Consider the following 13,805-nt stretch of genomic DNA (forward strand, 5'->3'; position numbering starts at 1 on the left):
TGAGAAGAGAAGAAGACAGGGACGAAGAAACAGGAGAAGAAGAAAAAAAGAAAGTAGTGGAGAAATTAAGATGTTGTTGGAGGAGAAGACGAGAAGACAGAAGTTAGACGACAAAAAGAAGTTACCCAAAAGCCCAATTCAGGGTCATACAATTTCCTCGAAGAAAAAAAATTATCTTGCCTAAAAGTGGGGGGGGTATGTGTGCGTACGTACGTTTGTATGTATGTGTGTTGTGTGTGTGTTTGTATTCGCTCGTGTGTGTGTGTGTGTGTGCACGCTTACGTTTGTATGTGTGTGTTTGTTTTTATATGTCTATGTCTCTAACCCTGTCTCCAGCCACGTTTCTATGTCTATATCTACTTGTTCCTAGGGTAACACGTATTCAGATCAGCCCCTTGCCACATTGTTCCACCCGAGTGAGGTCAGCCACTTGCAACATTATTACCAGTGTCCAGTACCGTGACGTCACCCCTCTTCAACTGCTATAAACCCTAGACAGTCCCAATGCATTGTCGCTCTACATTCCATAGGTTAAATTCCCATTGACCCTATACAGTCCCAACCTATGTTCAACTTTCCATTGATCCGCTATAGTCCCACCCATGTTAAATCTCCCCTTGGTATTGTCACATAGACCCTATAGGCCAACAAACAGCCATTTTTTACATAAAAGTCCCATAGACCGTATATTGTCCCCCTTTACTACTTATATATGTTCTTGCAGTCGATATAGTTGAGTTTTAAGAGCACTGGTGCGTGAGATAACATTGTCGTTGTGCCGAAGATCAACAAGGAAATTCGTGCCAGATATATGGGCTCTGGTATGCATTTAAAACGTTGTACGTAAGACTTCGTTTCGATAGTGGGAATAATAAGAATACGAGTATCGGTAGAGAGGGGTAAGTATCTGGAAGGGGGGTGTACACGTGGGTATTGGCGTCATGGGGGTGACACCAAAATAACTGTATATAAAATTTTGAATTTTTGTACAGAAAGGGGTTCCATGGGGTTGACACCATAAGTTACCGCACATGACTGTCTATACAAAATTTTAATTTTTTGTAGGAAGGAGTTTCATGGGGGTAACACCATGAGTTACCGCACTGGGTGACACCAATCCTAGGGACGCCATTGCTGTACATGTGGGTTAGATAGGTCAGATAGGTATTTTGGTCTGGAGGCAGTCAGCGAAATGTATCATAGAAAACAGTTTGTGTATTTGATCCTGTAGCGATCAAACCAGTGGTAGCAGGGGAGGAGTACTCGGTTCTTGGTATTCAAAGGATGATTCGATAAGGTGTGTTTTGAAGTTTTCAAGTTTCTGTAGAAGATAGCTCATACGAACCAGACAGAAGAGAATTACATTAGTCTAGTCTAGAGAGTACTAAGGGACACACAAGTGGTATCAGTTGTAAGAAAAGAGCTGAATACCTCTCGATACTTAGAGAATGTGGAAAGTGCATAAGGATACACAGTGCAGGATTACCCATTAAGCATGTTAAGCACGTATTTAAGGTACCAGCCCAACTGGGGCACCAAAAATGATTCAAATTAATTGCTGATGATAAAATTGAAATGAATTATATATGACCAGTATATAACCATTTCGATCTGCATGCACGTGTATTTGATTTAGAATGATCACAACACTAGTATTTTCCCACCTTTTAGCTTTTAATATTGTTTTTTTTTGTGTCACGTTTTTTGTGAGTGGGGGGGTGCGGGTGGGGGTGGGGAGGTCACCATAATAATTTCAGTACTTAGAGCTTTGGAAGGCCTTAATCCGGTATTCAGGATACTTGCTATAAAATTACAAGGAAATGTGGCATACTATAAGAATGAATGTAAATCTTGGTAAGAGCGAGTCGGTCTGTTAGTAATTGCGTGTTTTCAACAACAAAAAAAAGACTGTTACTTTGCTTTTATCCCGCGAACGAATGTTTGTCATTAAAAAGCGTTATGTGATTGTGTGTTTTTATGACAAAATATATCTACCTGCCGTCCTTCCTTTATCGGTTTGTTTGTAAGTGTCGTTGCGCGACTGCGTGTTTTCTTTTAAACTAATACCCCTTTTTCCACTCTTTCCATTATTAATTTATAGCTGTCAAAGTCCAATTGTGTGTTTGCATGATAAACCCGTATTAGCATGTGTCTGCCCTTTACTGTTATGTTTGTAAGTGTGTCAGTTCTTTAGCTGAATTTTCATTTGCTATTTCAAACAACATAACACCGATATTATTATCATTAGAAATATCAAAACTGAGAACGGAGCAAACATTTCGAGAAGTTTACTCTCTCTCTCTCTCTCACTGAACCAACTGATCTTAGTTTAAATGTTTCAATTCATTTTTTTTATTTTAACAAAAAGTTGTAAACGTAATATTTTTAGAATCGAAACTTGCACTATATACAAAATCCTTGTGACATTCCTTGAAAACTCAATGAGCAGACGACAAAAACGATGTGTTTGTCCTCTATGAATTTTTAACGATAGAAACATGAGATGTACTTAGAAACATGTAAAAAAATGAAAATAGGTTTTATTTGTGATATCTTTTCTCTGAAAAAATCGGGCTTTAATTTTTTTTAAATGTTTATATACTTTCCAACCTTTTGAGTCTGAAGTTGTACTATTTCTAAATGACGGGCCATAAAGTATGAACAGCTTACCCTAAACAATAAGTCATGTGTGTGTACAACAGTGTATGTATATTCTTTATCAATGACGCTTTAAATTCCTTTTAGCCCATTTACTGACTTGGGTACCGATGATTTCATAAAGGGTGGACAGAGGGCATGGATTTTCTTTTGAGTCGGAATATAATGTTTGCTGTACATCAATACAGTTCGCTGGTTTTCTTTTCTGGCTAATGCAGTTACTAAATATCTACCCTATATATCCGAACAAGATTATCTCTTTCAGCTAATGGAGTTACTGAATATCTACCTCCGAGCAAGATTTTCTTTTTCAACTATCGGAGTTATAAATATCTACCACCGAGCAAGATTATCTTTTTCAACTAATGGAGTTACAAAATACCTACCTCCGAGCAAGATTATCTTTTTCAACTAATGGAGTTACTAAATACCTACCTCCGAGCAAGATTATCTTTTTCAACTATCGGAGTTAATAAGTATCTACCTCCGACCAAGATTATCTTTATCAACTAATGGAGTTACTAAATATCTACCTCCGAGCAAGATTATCTTTTTCAACTAATGGAGTTACTATATATCTACCTCTGAGCAAGATTTTCTTTTTCAACTAATGGAGTTACTAAATATCCACCTCCGATCAATATTATCTTTTTCAACTAATAGAGTTACTAAATATCTACCTCCGGGCAAGATTATCTTTTTAACTATCGGAGTTACTAAATATCTACCTTCGAGCAAGCTTATCTTTTTCAACTGATGGAGTTACTAAATATTTACCTCCGAGCAAGATTATCTTTTTCAACTAATGGTGTTGCTAAATATATCTACCTCCGACCAAGATTATCTTTTTCAACTAATGGAGTTACTAAATATCTACCTCCGAGCAAGATTATCTTTTTCAACTGATGGAGTTACTAAATATTTACCTCCGAGCAAGATTATCTTTTTCAACTAATGGTGTTGCTAAATATATCTACCTCCGACCAAGATTATCTTTTTCAACTAATGGAGTTACTAAATATCTACCTCCGAGCAAGATTTGCTATTTAAAATAATGGCGTTACTAAATATCTACCTCCTAGCAAGATTATCTTTTTCGAGCTATGCGAGAGCCGGAAATCTTTGTCGAGAGAAACAAAAACATGCCAAGAAAAGAATACTTGGTCTAAAAAGAAAATGCTGCAACTCCCTACCCAGGAAAATGAAGTGGTTTGCCCTTTAGTGCATGAAAAATAATTCCAAATCTGTTGCGTAATAAACGAATTTTTATGGTTTTCCAGCCTTGTTCAAATTAGTGGATTCTGAGTGAAAAAGCTGATGTCTAATATGAATTGAGCCATTACAGAGAATAAGAGGAAATATTGATTGAACTAGGAAGCTGCATGACACTTTTTTCCTCGATAATGTAAATTCAATTACTAGATTGTGATAATACCATACGACTGTCAAATGATTATCTGACGGTTTACATTCCGCAAGGCTAGAACACTAACAGCCTGCTGTATAGATTCTTAGATATTGGCTTTGAGATAAACACGGTTTCAGACGTGTCACTTGTATGCTGTGTTTCGCCATCGCTCATATACAAAGCTTACGTTAGGTCTCACTGGATAGTTTATCTGGTGAATTTTCATACGACAATGACCTATTGCAGAAAAAGGAGAATAATTTTACACTGAAGATACAAATTAAAACAAAGTAATGATTTTTGTTGAAAGTATGCATGTGAGATTTTGACTGCGGCAATCAGGCTAATTCCTTATACAACTCGTGGCTTTTATACTGAACCAATACTGCCACCAACCCCTCTTTATTACATTCATTTTTACAGCAAATAGCTATTTTGAATGTTTTCCTGTGACAAGGCAGCTAAATAAATCAGTATGTGCCTTATGCATGAATGAAATTCACTAGTACTATAACAAATTAGCATACTTTTCACTATCCCTCGACCATCTTGATTTTTAGATATTTACCTCTGTAGCACACATACGCAAATACGTAAGCCAAGTCGGCAGTTCGTTTGCAGCCCAAGTTACGCATTTGATCTCCAATGCTAGTCTATTTTTTTATTGTTGTTGTAGGGTTTAACGCCATTTTCCAGCACACGATAGGATATACATGGCGGCCAGTATTAATGGTGGAGTAAGAATCCGGGAAATCCCCGGAAAGAACCACCGACCCTCGAGAAGCAACTGGCAAGCTTTCTCACATACCCACACTGGCCGAATCCGAGACTCGAACACACGCAGACAGAGGTGAGATGGCAGTGATCCGTAACGGAGAGCGCTTTAGACCACTCGACCACTTGGGGCCCCCCAGTGCTAGTCTAACTGTGACAGGCAATCACCAAACAAGCCAACCCATTTTCAAGCCTAACTCAAAGCAAATCTAAACCACATTACAGAATTAGCTTATGTGCGAATTTATAAATGCTAGGCTTATGATAATTATGTTCATGCCTTGTACGTAAAAAAATATGGAGGTATCAAAATACAAAACTATCTAGTGAGACCTTATCTTGGAGATGGAAAATAGAAATAGAGCAGGTATTCAGTGGATGTTTGTGTAAAGCAATTTCTATTTAAAGCTATTTAATGAAACACATACAGAATAATATCTATATGTCTATCTATATAGTTATCTATTTGTCTGTCTGTCTGTCTGTCCATTCGTGCGCCCAACTAGAAAGCGATTGTTATTTTACTATCAATATATACATGTCAGAGGCCAATAGGCACAAGTGTACAGAAGAAAGTGAGTTCTTTGTTTACATCTTCTATCCAGTGCTTTATTATTTGTTTAAAAATCACCGGCCATACTGCAACATTTTTCTGTTTACATCAGATTTGCATTACATGAATAAAAGTAGTTATGCTCGCACAAAAAGAATTTTTAAAAATTATAAAGTGTAAAGAAGAAATAATATTTTGATTATTCAAACTTATCTACGATTTTCCACTTACAGAGTACGCTAACCGGAAATGACATGCATTTATCCCCACAAGACGATGTACATGCTTCTTCTTGTTAAAAAATAAAACACTATAAACTATGGAAAGGAAACATTTAGATTAAACTATTGGACACGAATTTAATGTTCATTCTTATATCGATGTGCGTGCACGACTCACTAGATTGTGTCACTTTCAAAACTGTTCCATTGTTTAAATTTTGAAGGTAATGTACATATTAAGTTAATTTCCTTCTGTTAGATTTTGATACTCAACACCAATGAGAAATATATTAAATACCTATGACCTTCCATATTGGACTGGTAGTCTTTTATTTCTCTGTGAGTGACAGACAATTACATAAGTAAAATGTTCACACCTGTATGCGCAACGTCACCGTTATTTTGATTGCCCTGTCTCTTGTCTCCGATGTTGCCTATCGGAATCGGATATATGGTTGTTCAAAAAATACTTAATGCCATATAAAGATTCGTACCTACGCAGGTGCCAGTGATTAAGAATCAATACAAGTAAGAAAGGTAATATTTTATGTTTTAAAACATTGTACTAAATGGGAGATGAACATTTCTATCGGAAATTATAAGTCAATTTTCCTGTCAATGTATTTGTTCACCTTTCGTGGATCAGATTGTTTAATAATGAAGCATACGTGTATCTAAGTGATGGATAAAAATAGGTCAGAACCGACTTCCCTATATTGGTGATATCGATATTTAATCAGCTCCAGTAATAACGGTTTGCGAGTATAATTGCAGAGTCAGGTTTGGCACTAACCCATTCTCGTCCGACAGCACTAAAAACTATATAAAAAAATTCCTAGCGCAGTATGTTATATATAAAACTACTAGTTTGAAGAAAAAAAGAATTACAAGAGAAAACACAGCAACTCATTTGTTTGGCAATATTACAACACTAAAATAAAATAATAAAACACTTTCTGCGCACAATGCAGCGAAACAGCGGCATCCTAAGTCAAGTAGTGCACATTCGATGCACACTAACCGCTGTGCAAACAATAGTTTAAGAGTTTGTACACATTGTTATAATGCAAGAAAGCTACATCGTACTGTGTTTTTAGAGGACGGTGATAGAAAGATTTAGAGAAAATACGTTTTTGTTTACAACTTTGGATGGTAAAGTGTTGAAATATAGCACCCAGATGATTTAAAGTGTTCATTTTTTAAATTTCAAATATCCGATACTAACCAAAGTTTTAAATAAAAACCAGGTTTACAGTTTGCTTTCAGTGGGGATCTTTATACCTTTCAGCTTATTGCTCATGGGCTACTCGGGAAAAAGGTACTGACTCTCTGGGTGAATGTAATTTTTATAAATATGTCGTTGCATTCTTAGTAAACGAGTATATGGTTACAAACTAAGAGTAGTGAAGGGGGGCACCCTACGGACAATGGGAATTAGCATTACAGGGACCCCTGGGTCACTCTACGGACAAGGGAAATTTAACATGGAGAAAAATCGTGGGTCACTCTACGGACAAGGGGAATTAACATGGAGAAAATCGTGGGTCACTCTACGGACAAGGGGAATTTAACATGGGAATAAATCGTGGGTCACTCTACGGACAAGGGGAATTTAACATGGGATTTTTTTTTTAAAAATTTTTTTAAAAAAGGGGTAGGCAATTCAAAAGACTATCTCTTTTCGAGAAATATGGCTGGCCCTGAAAAGGGCCTTTGGTTTTTCTTCTTCTAATTTCTTCTTTTCCTCCACCAACTTCTTATTTTATCTCCAACACTCTTTCTCTTCTTTTTTTTCTCCTTCTCTTCTTTCTTCTCTTCCTCCTCTTCTTTCTTCCTCTTCTCATTTTCCTCTTCTTTTTCAATTTTTTCATTCCATTCTCTCATCCTTATCCTTTCCTCTTCATCCTCCTTTTCCTCCTTTATTTCTTTCAACAGATCACTAATGATTACCTTCATTTTTCGTAAATTGTTTATCTCCATCTTCACTCTATGGGGACTATATGAGTAGTGATCCTCGTTTAGGTTAACCAACATTTGCTCAAACATTCCTAAATTGTCCATCACGTTTTGCAATTTTTCCATTTTGTTAAGGTGGTTTGATGCCATCTTCTTTTTATTCTTTGCAGAATGGTTTGAACAACTAATACTGTGGGTTCTTATACGAAAAGCGCGAACGTGAAGGAAAACATCCCCTAAAAACATAAAATGGATCTTACCTAGATCATGACCCAACAACGCGCGGACGTGAAGGAAAACATCCCCCTACTTTCTCATTTCATATAATATAACCCTAACTATACTCTCCACATTTGCTAAGAAACCCATAATCTACTATTCACACAAACTTACCTGAGCTCTTACTAACACACAAACACATACACTTATACTATTAATAAAGAGTTAGTGTTTATTTTCACACTACTCTACCTACGCACATTGGCAAATTAATAGTTATTTCTTTTCTAGAGTATTGGGTAGCCCTGAAAAGGGCTGTTTTTTTAAACTCCAGATGCACCTATCTAATGGTTGCACCTTCCTGGCCTTGCGCCGCACACGCATCTTCTTCCCCAGTCTTCTTTCACCTTTCTTCTGGGGAGCGCAGAGGGAGGATGGTTCGCTTCAGCACCCCAATCCTCTGTTTCAGGAATATTAAATGACATCCTCTCTTCTCTTTTCTTTTCCTCTTCTTCCCTCTGTCTTCTCTCCTCTTCTTCCTTCTTTATTCTTGCTTCTTCTACTATAGCCTCCGCTGATAGTTCGTTTACTATCCGCCTGGCATATTCCAGGTGCATCTGGAGTTCTAACAGTTTCACTATTCTGCTAGTCATTCTTCTGGCTGTGTTGATCAATCAACAAGGGTAGCTGGACTGCCCAACGAGTTTCAATTTATACTGAAAGCGCGGACGTGATGGAAAACATCCCCCTAAAATCATAAAATTCATCTTACCTAGATCATGACCAAAAACAACAACGCGCTGACCTAAAAGAAACACTCGCTCACTTTTTTATGCTACCCATCACTTCAATAGACTATCCACATACGCAAAGCAATCCAATCTAACCCCTAATATACACCTCAAACAACCCCAAAAACAAACATCATTTTAATCTACTATCCACACCAACCTACTTTATCACTTACAAACACAATCACACTAACTCATACGCTTACATTTTTAAAAGCTAGAGTTAGTGTTTATTTTCACACTACTCTACCTATACACATTGGCAAATGGATCGTTATTTCTTTTCTAGAGTATTGGGTAGCCCTGAAAAGGGCTGTTTTTTGTTTTTTTTTTGCTATGGCATTCTTTTTTCAGTTTCTAAGAATGCGATGTCCTCTGAGGATAGACTTTCTGGCGATTGGTCTGCTTCTTCGGAAAGAGAAGAAGAATTCTTTGGTGTCGATACGACAATCCACAAAGCCTCTGTCAGCTTCAGGTTGCTGCTGCTGTTGCTGTTGTTGCTGCTGCTGCTGTTGCTGCTGTTGCTGCTGTCTCTGAAGTCTGTACTTCTCTGTCCATTCTTCTTTCTCCCTGTTCATTTCTTCTCTGAAGAGCTCTTCTATCAGGTCTTCAGTGATTTTTAACATTCTCACATTCTCTATTTCTTCTGGCTTCGGTATCAGACTGTGTCTGACCCTATGCAAATTCACGTAGGCTTCGTTGAGCTTAGCTAGTTTGGAGCACATCTTCTTAGGAGGATGAGTCGACAATGGATGGCTAGACTGGGAACAACCCGGTTCTTAAAGTGAAAGCGCGGACGTGAAGGAAAACATCCCCCACACGGTTTTCGAGCCGCAATGTTCATGAGAGGGATAGTAAGAAATGAAAGAGCATCAATCCAACATTCTTCTAGCTAAACAAACCACAAAGGCATTTTTTTCAAAACACAACATTTTTTATTCAAAAAATCACTTAACACTAAACAGCAACATTTTTAACAATAATCCATCACTATAACATCAAACAATTTTTTTCAAATCACAAACATTTTTTTCTTCAATTACAATCTACTTCAAACAAGGCTGACAACGTTGTGAATGAAATTGTGATTTCCACTGTTGGAAATCATTAGGCCATTGATGGACACTACGTTTCCTAGCTTGAGACAAAAGATAAGCATAATGGTCACAAAACCATCGATCTACTTTCACATCGTTTCTAGCAGAAGAACGAGGATCGAAATGAGTCACTAAATGTTCTAAGGAATAGCCCAGGCTGCGATGATGCAGAAAATACACACAATATTGTCCACACACCAAGGAATCTGTGCCTTGTAATTTCACGTTATTGAATCGGGTGGTTTGAGCATTTCTTCTCATAAAGTCAATGATATCGTCTTCCAAAGGGGGCAATCCGTACGAATCGAAATATTCCACACATCCTTCTTGAGGAAAGTAAACGGCTACCCAGTGGGTTCCTGGGAGATGACTATCGTCCGTGTTGATCACGTAAGCTTGATGGTCTTTAGGTTTGCGATGAGGGAGTTCATCTTTAGCACAGACGACGGGATTCCAAGAAGACGTATACGAACTGTGGTTCAAAAGGTAATAAAGTTCCCAGGTATCCATGTTTTATGTGTGCTTTTTTCTTCTTCACAGGTAATAATAAGTCGTCAATTCGATCCTGACTTTTTGCTTGAAAATGTCTGAGGAATAAACGGTTATTCGTTCTGTTTCCTCACTCTGATTCAGGAGAGCTTCGATACGATGGATCTCTTGAGTGGTTAATGGTGGACAAGAATGTTCACGCAAGTCTTTATACCACTGGTGCAACACGTCTTTGTTCGAGATGAGACTCCAAGCTTCGTCCAGATACTCGTCCAATTTTTCTTCTTGACTTAACATCAGGCATTTATCGTGTTGAATTTGACTGGGATGATCGTTTTGACATCCATAACAATTTTTTTTGATCAATTCCGTCATTTTGTCGACCAAGTGTTTGGCAAAACAGGAGACTAAATGGGCTTCTTGTTCTGGCCATCTCGACTTCATCAGAACTTCTTCGTCTTTGTCTTGAGATTCTTCTCCTTCCACGGTCTCCTTACATTCCATCTCCAAAGTTTCTCCACTAGGTAAAGAGGGATAACAGTCTTCCATGGCTTTCTAATAATCTAGAATGACTTCTCTCAAACTGTTGATTTCTATGGTATTATCGAATTCTGCATACAGGATGACGTTCACCGTTACATCAGGGGCTGGGTCTGCAAACTGAAGTTCCACACGAATCTGGCCTGATTTTATAGGGTGGAAATGTCCCTCGTCGCTGCCTTGGTCTGGAGTGAAATCGAAAGCCCACAAAGCGTAGCCTCCTGCATAATCTTCGTACGTAATACCGTGACTGGTGTTGGTTCCTAACTGACCAGTGGCTTCGTACAGGGACAAGTACGATCTCAAGTAATTCTTCTCGGGATCAAATTTAGGCTCAAAGGGCCGGGTACACAAGGTCTTGCCATCGCGACTGACTTCGATTTTCTTCACGTTGAAGTGTTGAAAGTTGAAAGGATTTTGATCGAAGTCTCCATTGAAGGCTGAATTCAGGACCATACCAAGGATTAAACGCTTGGGTAACTGTCCTTGGAACAGATGATCTTCGATTATGGATTGATGGTTACGGGGAATGGTGAACGTTTTCACTTCCACACGTCGTATGGGATACTTGGCAGTCGTTCTGCTCAACGTTTGACTGATGTCATTTCCCACTTTAGGTAACACTTCCACGCGTCGTACGTAGAGTTTGGCCTCCTCGATTTGGCTTTTAGGATTGCCACCAGTAGTAGCATCACTATCAGCCAACAAATGGAAAGCGGCACTGCTCCGATTCAGTCTCAGGCGAACATTGACACCGTTCAGCAAATATTTCTCTTGCAACCACATGTCCAAATGCAAACGATCCATCAGTTCTAAACTCTTCTTATTTAAGATTTTGCTTCGTCTTTCCTCAAAGCCGTCATTGTCTTTTTGTATTATGTCAAACTTGTTCGCTTCGTCAGGTTCCCATACCACACAAGCATTGAGATGAGTATTCTTGGCATCTATTCCGTACGTCAAGAGATTTTCCAGGTAGGCACGGTAAGGGTAAGTATCCATGCTGCTGCTGACCAGTTTGTTGTTCAAGTACAAGTCCACTGAGCTGAACAAGGAATGCATGAAATTGTTGACGGGAGCTATATTCTCAGTGCTTTCAACTCCATCACCATTCTTATCTATAACTTTGACTTTCAGGTACAAGTAACTGCTATTCAGATCGATGTAATCTTCGGGCTGTCCTTTGATTTCAAACTCGATGGGAGCTGAGGCTGTCAATGAGGAGACGGGGTGAAATTCCACCCATTGGGATTCTTGCATCGTCATCATGGTGGGGGGCATGGCAAACAGATCCAGTTCCGTCTTGGAACAGGCGCAAGACTCTCGGTGCATCATTTTTTTGTTGTTGCTGTGTCTCAATAATCGAAAACGTCTAAGTCTCGAACGGTTCTTCTTTTCTTGGCCTTTCTCGCTTGAAGTCTGGTGAAAGGGTGTTTTCTTTGTCGTCGTCTCTTTCTGCCTTGTCCTTGCTGAATGCCTGATTCGGTAGCCTGCAGGGCATTTATAGGTGTGTCTCGTCGGCCTAAAATGTCTTTGCCTGTTTGCAGCAAGACATTTTTGCCTGCCCTCATGAAGGCTTCTTTAGGGTTTTGTTTGTCGATGATGACATTTTGGAGAAATTCTTTGCCTTGTGTCAGTGCCGCATCTTTCAAGGCGTGCAATCCTCGTGTCACCATCGGTTTCAACACCGGGGCCACCGAACGAAAGGCCGATTTTAACATGTCTCCTAAACCGTGTCCTCGCTGTCGAGCCACCCCTCGGTACACTGGATACATGACTTACGAGTCGTGAGAGAACCGTTTTCGAAAATGGAGTTTCACCGTGACTTTTCCTTTGGTGAATGGAATATCTTGTCCCAAATCTCCTTTTATAGTAATGTTGACCGTGTCCAAATACGACTTGCTGACCGGCAAATAGTGAGGATGGACAAATTCGCGGTGGACGTGGTAAGTGTTTCCACCTTCCTCGTCAGCGTTTGTGGCAGAATCCACTTTGAAAGGAATGACACGTAGTAACGGCACGGAGGTGTGTCCCACCACGTTGTATTCCACCACATCGGAATACACGAACATCAAATTCTGTCCTTGGTTCAGTTCTACCGGGGTACGAAAATACTGGCCAAAAGTCTCGTTGTCGTAAATGATGGATAATTCGGGGGGTTTTTTTTGTTGTTCTACTCTCTTCCTCATCTCCATGTCACCACCCAACATGTCGAACAATTCATCACAAAAATAGAAACCCATGATTTTATCCTCAGGAAATTTTATCAGGAAGCGACGAGCTGTTTTGTGGTATTCCAGGGTGACAGTTTTGTTCTTGACATTCTTAAAAGCTTCCCCAAACACGCCATTAAACCTGTTGGTTATGGTGTTGACCAAATGTTGACCACTAAAATAATAACCTGGGGGAACGAACAAGTGATAGATGGTGTAATGTTGTTTTTTTGTGCTAGGGGTTTTATGCTTATATTTGATATTGTCATCCATCCACTTTTGCAGTTGTTCGTCATAAACTTCCACATCAAATTTATTTTGATTGGCAACGACATTGAGGACTTGGGTCGGGTGAATCATTTCTACTAAAGCCACTTCCCAATGGGCTTCGTGATCTAAGGGGATGGCTTGAGGTAATTTGGCCGTGTAACAGCACAACGTGTTGTTGGGAAACACCTCCATGGAACTGTCACTGGGTAAGGTTAAGTAAAATTGGTTTTCGTGACTCATAATTCCAGAGTTCTGTGGCTGTCCGAGGGGTTAGTGGATGTCAGAGGCGTGTCTCCGCCCAAAATGGGGTTCTGGTTGTGGTTGTTGGAGTGGTGACTGGCACTGGCACTGGACACAACGTTCCCGTTCGAGGAGAATTTCAGGGAGGGATTGGGAAGCAGGTAACCGATGCAACTGCTCAATAAAATGGTCCACAATTGTTTGTCTCCTTGTTGCAAACTCAAATTGGCGATGGCTGCCCCGATGACACAATACACCACGAAGATTTGGCAGAAAAAGACGATTTGCGTTTTAGGCACACGTTCTCCACACCACACCCACAAGGGTTGTTTTTGTAAATCTTGCACAGAAGAACTAGGGGAAGAAGGACTGGTCGACG

At 39.3% G+C, this 13,805-nt stretch overlaps 1 protein-coding gene across 3 annotated transcripts in view; it reads left to right on the forward strand.

The window, feature by feature from the left end:
• The first annotated feature begins 750 nt into the window (after positions 1–750).
• Positions 751–13,805, forward strand: part of LOC149775028 (sulfotransferase 1B1-like) — a 44,414-nt gene continuing 31,359 nt past the window's right edge. The window contains exons 1-2 of one of the 3 annotated variants that reach the window (XM_089944368.1): positions 752–899; positions 1,066–1,297. The gene's annotated coding sequence lies outside the window, so the exon portion shown is untranslated. Of the gene's footprint in view, positions 900–1,065; positions 1,298–13,805 lie in introns of all 3 variants that reach the window. The other 2 variants (XM_089944369.1, XM_089944367.1) reach the window with 2 other exon arrangements.

The sequence above is a fragment of the Sinohyriopsis cumingii genome, chromosome 19, assembly GCF_028554795.1.
Source record: "Sinohyriopsis cumingii isolate HCF-2022 chromosome 19, ASM2855479v2, whole genome shotgun sequence".
Classification (NCBI taxonomy): Eukaryota; Metazoa; Mollusca; class Bivalvia; order Unionida; family Unionidae; genus Sinohyriopsis; species Sinohyriopsis cumingii.